This window comes from Zalophus californianus, chromosome 11 (genome assembly GCF_009762305.2).
Source record: "Zalophus californianus isolate mZalCal1 chromosome 11, mZalCal1.pri.v2, whole genome shotgun sequence".
Classification (NCBI taxonomy): Eukaryota; Metazoa; Chordata; class Mammalia; order Carnivora; family Otariidae; genus Zalophus; species Zalophus californianus.
In genome coordinates this window covers 61,848,610-61,855,611 of record NC_045605.1, presented here as the reverse complement: position 1 = coordinate 61,855,611, position 7,002 = coordinate 61,848,610, and the positions used below count along the sequence as shown (strand labels likewise).

The following is a 7,002-nucleotide window of genomic DNA, read 5'->3' as shown; positions in this document are numbered from 1 at the left end:
AAATGGGCAGAAGAAGACATGTACAGACATTTTTCCAAAGAGGACATCCAAATGGCCAACAGACACATGAAAAAGTGCTCAAGATCGCTTGGCATCAAGGAAATCCAAATCAAAACCTCAATGAGATACCACCTCACACCAGTCAGAATGGCTAAAATTAACAAGTCAGGAAATGACAGATGGTGGCGGGGATGAGGAGAAAGGGCAACCCTCCTACACTGTTGGTGGGTATGACAGCTGGTGCAACCACTTTGGAAAACAGTATTGAGGTTCCTCAAACAGTTGAAAATAGAGCTACCATACGATCCAGCAATTGCACTACTGGGTATTTACCCCAAAGATACAAATGTAGGGATCTGAAGGGGTATGTGCACCCCAATGTTTATAGCAGCAGTGTCCACAATAGCCAAACTGTGGAAAGAGCCGAGATGCCCATCGACAGATGAATGGCTAAAGAAGAAGTATATATACACAATGGAATATTATGCAGCCATCAAAAGGAATGAGATATTGCCATTTGCAAAGACGTGGATGGAACTGGAGGGTGTTATGCTGAGTGAAATAAGTCAATCAGAGGAAGACATGTATCATATGACCTCACTGATATGAGGAATTCTTAATCTCTGGAAACAATCTGAGAGTTGCTGGAGTGGTGGGGGGTGGGAGGGATCGGGTGGCTGGGTGATAGACATTGGGGAGGGTATGTGGTATGGTGAGTGCTGTGAATTGTGCAAGACTGCTGAATCACAGATCTGTACTTCTGAAACAAATAATGCAATATATTTTAAGAAAAAAAAGAGAAGATAGCAAGAGGGGAAGAATGAAGGGGAGTAAGTCGGAGGGGGAGACGAACCATGAGAGACAATGGACTCTGAGAAACAAACTGAGGGTTCTGGAGGGGAGGGTGGTAGACTGACGTGTTATTGTGGTGATGGGTATTAAAGGGGGCACATTCTGCGTGGAGCACTGGGTATTATGCACGAACAATGAATCATGGAACACTATATTAAAAACGAATGATGTAATGTATGATGATTAACGTAACAATAAAAAAATTAAAAAAAAAGAATATCCAGTGGAAAAAAGACAGTCTCTTCAACAAATGGTGTTGGGAAAGTTACACAGCCACATGCAGAAGAATGAAACTGGACCATTCTCTTACACCATACACACAGATAAACTCAAAATGGATGAAAGACCTTAATGTGAGACAGGAATTCATCAAAATCCTAGAGAACATAAACAGTAGCCTCTTTGTCATTGGCCACAGTGACTTCTTTCAAGAAAAGTTGTTCTAAATACACTGGAGAGGTAGTAAGGTGTCAGATTATGCATGACCTGGATTTCTTTAATTAGGTAAAAATGTCTTGATTCTACTATATTCTAAACACTGCGTGAGACACCACAATAATGGGGACCAAAACTGACAGGGATCTGTCCACCCAGTTCATGTGTAATGTTGAGTAGCCTTTTTTTAAGAAAGCTAGTTTTTTTTTAATGAACAATAGGAAGCTACTGATACTATAATGTAATGTGAAAATTGTAAAGGAATCTCGATAAGGGCAATGACCTTAACTACTTTATTCACTGTTTTATGCCTGTGACTATTCTCGTGCTGGCTATATGGTTGATAATAATAAGTAAATATTTATTGAATGCCTGAGATTTACATAGGGTAAATTAGTTGTCCATATCCACGCAGATATCAAATAGCAGAGTTGAATTAAGGATAATATGAAAAAACAGGTAATAGGATAGTTTCATTAAGAAATTCTGGAAAGGTTCAATATAACATTTCAGGATGTTGAAAGTGGTGTAATGTTTAGAAGGATGGTCTGTGGAGTCAATCTGATAGATACAGATTTGAATTTCAAGTCAGTTTCAAATCCTGTCCTTCACATTGCAACTGCTGGCACCCAGTAACACCATAACATAAAGTGAGATGAAGGTTCCCAAAAGATCAGCTCATCAGCCCCAGGGTTTTAGTAACCGAAACTAGGACTGTTCCTAGATGGTGTGGAGAAGGGGGTGGGACAGTGTGAGGAATTGACTGTAGATCATAAACCCTCTAGATTTTTTCATCAGAGTCAAGGAAGCAGCTCTTGTTCTGGTTAGTGGATGCAGGCAGCTGACTCCTTAAGCAGGACTCAATATGTTGCATCATTGGTGAGTTTCAGGGCTAAGGGAAGAAAACCATGCTGTGCTGGGCCCACAACAGCTGAGTTGCCAGAATATTCAGAACATGAGGCCTTCTCTGCATTCTTATATTGGCTCTCATGATACTAGAGGTTGCATGGGGGTGGTACCAGTTGCATGAACATTCAGAAGAGAAAGATCTAGAGTCTCAGCAATTCCATGTCATTGAATACAACATCCCATATTTTATATGGCTGGAAATTTCATGCAAGTACATGATTGAAATACTTCTGGCCTGCCCAGAAAAGCAGTGTAGGGGTTCCAGAGAGTGGAATTATGGTTCTGGGACAGGGACAGTGCTTTGAGTTCTAGTATGACACTGAGCACCCAGGTCCGTTAGGGTCAGGGAAAAAACTGGTGAAGAAATTTGGTTATTGCCTTCCCCCAGCATGTTTGAGCAGAGTAGTATTAACAAGAGAGCAAGTCTCCTCTGGTTATTATTTGGAGCCATATTCAACAGAAACGGATCTCTGTGATTTTCTCCCAGTGGTCCTAGTTTTTATCTCTTCTTTTTGAAAGTCAGTCATATATTTGGGAGGCATTGCTTAGGTAAAATATCTTCACTTTCCTAAATTGTTCCTCATCATGAGTTCTTAAGGATCTTTTTTATCCTGGACATCTTATTCTAGGTGGTCAAGTTACAAAAAATATTCCTGAAATCAAGGTGCACTGAACTGGACACTATTCTAAGCATGGTTGAACCAAAGCAAAGAAAAATAGAAGAACCATCACCTTCCCTCTGATCACTGTTACTTCCTTTAGTAGAGAGTCAGTTTCTAATAATTTTTATTAACCGAATATGTCAAAACTTTGACTCATATTTATGCCCAAACTTCTACCTGGCAATATATCCAGGCATCTGACCCTTTTTCTCTGTTCCTATTCCTCTGTATCTTCTCCTTTTTTATCCTTTATATTAAGTACACTCTTAGTGAAATCCAGGTAGCGGAAGGATGAACTTAATTTAGATCCATTCTTTACAGTATGAGGAAAGAGTGAGGACAGAGAGCTGGGTGGATAAAAGACTGGGATTTGTGAAGCATGTTCATGCATAGGGGCTACACATAAGGGGCAGGAAAAAGAACAAAGAGCCAAGGAAGGGGTCTTTCAGAGGTGGCAGAATAGGCAGGAAAAGATAATGAGTACAGGGTGAGAAATAAAAGTAACAGTGGTTTGAACTATATTCTGTATTCTCTTCCTTTAACTCTAAGCTTTCAAGTGAATTCAAACTCATTTCTGTAGAAGTCAGACTCGTGTACATTTTGATAGCTTACAGACTCTATAAATTCAACATATCAAAATTGGATCCATCATCTCTACCTCTACAACATACATCAAATATTTTCACAGACTGTCTTATGAAATTCAGTCATTTAATCCAGAAGAGACGGGAGAACTTAAGAATTCCTAACCTCTCTTCTTCTATAGAACTACTCAGTCTAATCTTTGCTTATGCCATTATATTTATACCTCTAAAAGATGCTCCTTTTCTACATCTTTAGAGCCATTCTAGAGGCATTTATTTACACAGTGATCACTTCTCAACTGAACTACTGAAGCTGACAGTCACTTCTTTTGTCTCTTCTGGTTCCTTAAGTTTGGGTGTAAAAGAAAGAGGAACAAGAGAGATTTGGTATCTTTGTTCAGAACTGAAATCATGGTCTTTACAACAAATGGGCATGTGGAATAGATATAGAAATTTATTAAGACACGAGAGACTTCAGCATTTTGAATATCCATAGGAAGGATCTATGGAGAGATTGACTACACAGGAAATGGAATGGATAATTAAAAAGTCAAAGTTTCTAAGAAGATCAGAGATGGATAGACACTATATCAGAGGTGGGAGGATTGTAACTAGGAGGATGGATAGATTTTTGAGTTGGCTAGATGCAAAGAGAAGAGCAAGGTATAGGTATTGATGAGTTTGTGAGTCTATCATAGATACTGAGGAACTTGCATCTGATAGCCTCTCCTGTCTTTGTGGTGCTGTTGGGGAGGATCTTCTAAGAGAGGAGAGGATGAATTTACCATTTAGAAAATATTTAGAAAATGCAAAAAGTTGCTTGCAATGAGTGAAGGAGCAAATTAATCAGAGGTTATTATAATGGACTTTCTCATTAAGTGCTCATTTGAGGTTAGTGGTCATAAATGTTAATGAAAACAGCCTGCCTTTGAGCATAACTTTCTATAGGAACATTGAACTGTATTTGTGCAGGCTTGAATTAAGGATGAGTTGTGCTTGTAGTATAGTAAGTCAGAATGATAGAGGATTTTATGGGACTTTCTTTATATTTAATCGAGGATTATTTTTTCTGCTTTATTATAGGGTTGGAAGTAAATCATAAATTTTTTCATCTCAAATTGACTTTGATGTGTGATAAAAACTGAGGAAAAACTAATTTACCACTAATAAATCATGTCAGCAATACATATTGAAAAGACCCAAGTTAAATGGGACTTTATGCCATCTTTACTATTCTAGGTTACTCTGTAACTAGTGAACATTTCTGACCTGTGCGATCTATAATTAGTAAATTTGCTCTATCAGTATCACATGTCAGTCTCCCTTGAAAAATTTGTGCAGCTTTACAGTATAATGAGGTAATTCTTTTCCTTCCAAACCTTGTGGGTAGTCTGTCTTATTTGTTTTTCTGAATTAACTTTAGAAATAATTTGCTAAGTTCCCTCCCTACTCATATATATCTTCACTGAACTTTGCTTTCATTTGGGATTGTTCTTCTATATTCAACAGTTTTCTGGATGAGTAAGTGTTAATATTTTGACAGTTTTGTTTTCTATTAACCTAATTCCTGTGTCTTACTGTACATAAACCCAGGTGAAACTGTTTAGGATTTATCTCATGATATCACCCAGCAACTACTCCACTGCTCTAGTCTCTGAATTCCTCCTCATCTGCTTCCCTAACTACCAGAGTTGGCAGCACTGGCTGTCCCTGCCCCTCAGCCTCCTCTTCCTCCTGGCCATGGGGACCAGTCACCCTCTTGATCACCATCTGGCTGGAGGTCTCTCTGCACAAGCCCATGTGCCACCTGCTCAGCCCACTCTCCCTGTTGGACATTGTGCTCTGCCTGCCTGTCATCCTCAAGGTCCTGGCCATCTTCTGGTTTGATCTCAGGTCCATCAGCTTCTCAGCCTGCTTCCTCCAGATGTTCATCATGAATTGCTTCCTCGCCATGGAGTCCTGCACATTCGTGGTCATGGCCTGTGACCGCTATGTGGCCATCTGCCACCCACTGCGATACCCAGCCATCATCACTGACCAATTTGTGGCCAAGGCTAGCGTCTTCATTGTCACCCAAAATGCCATTCTCACTGCACCCATTCTTATTCTCACTGCTCGACTCCATTATTGTGGGAAAAATGTCATTGAGAACTGCATCTGTGCCAACTTGTCCGTGTCCAGGCTCTCCTATGACAATTTCACCCTCAACAGAATCTACCAATTTGTGGCTGGTTGGACTTTACTGGGGTCAGATTTCATCCTCATCTTCCTCTCTTACACCTTCATCCTAAGAGCTGTGCTTCGGTTCAAGGCTGAGGGGGCTGCCGTCAAAGCCCTGAGCACGTGCGGCTCCCACTTCGTATCCTGTTCTTCAGCACCATCCTCACCATCCTGCTGGTTGTTGTGTTGACAAATGTGGCCGGAAACAGGATCCCCATGGACATCCTCATCTTGCTCAATGTCCTTCATCACCTCATACCTCTTGCTTTGAAACCTATTGTATATGGATTTCGAACCAAAGAGTTAAAGCAGGGGTGTCAGAAGTTATTGTGGAAGGGGCTTTGAATACATAGAAGGGCACCTCTATAGAAATGTCTATTACTATTTCCTTTGTTTCTAGTCTGGGATTTGTTATTCCAGACAGTAAAATAATGCTTGGATAGCAAATATTTCCTACCCACTTTCTGTCCCTCTAGTATCAGGAATTACTATGGATCTCTTAGTACCTGACCAAAGTTCATTTGCCTATTCAGGTACCTAAACTTAGGTACCTAATTTTGTATGTAGACATTTATATTTTTAAATCATCTAATCTTCATAATAGTTCTACAGGACAGGGATTACTGTCTCATGTTATACATTAGAAAATAAAAATTTGTGGAGAAATATTGACAAAGGTCACATTTGGTGAGTGGTGGGGCATCAATTCAAGTACAGGTTATCCGACTCCAGAGACTTTTCATGACACAGCACTCCTTTTCTCAGGTACAGTTGAAGCTCTAGCTCTGCCGTTCAGGCCATGATCTCTGTGTCATTTTTGTTTTTTCTTTTTCTTTTTCTTTTCTTTTCCTTTTTTTGTAGAGAGGGAGAGGCCAGGGAGGGGCAGAGGGAGAGGGAGAGAGAGAATCTTAAGCAGGTTCCATGCCCAGCATGGAGCCTGATGTGGGCCTTGATCTCACAACCCTGAGATCATGACCTGAGCTGAAATCAAGAGTCGGACGCTTAACTGACAGGAGCACCCAGGTACTCCCCTGTGTCATTTTTCTGAACCTGCTGCTGCCAATAGGCATCTTTCTAGACCATTCCCCTTCAGATTCAGGAAGAAGTAAGCAGAGGCACATAGCTCAGAAAAGTTACCATGTTTTTTTGATCATGACTGTTCAAGATTCTATTATAAAGGCATAATTTTCATAATAATACCAGTTTATGTCCAGCAGAATCCTCACACACCTTCAAACTCTTTTTGGAAAGGCCAGGACACTGAGGACCCAAGTGGAGGTAGAAGTGGGAATGAGAAGACCAGAAGGCAAGAAATGGTAAAACTGGCGTGGTAGTATAGG

General features: G+C 40.3%; 1 pseudogene; it reads left to right on the top strand.

Moving 5' to 3' along the window:
- The first annotated feature begins 5,059 nt into the window (after positions 1-5,059).
- Positions 5,060-6,007, top strand: LOC113914958 (annotated as a pseudogene).
- The last annotated feature ends 995 nt before the right edge of the window (positions 6,008-7,002 follow it).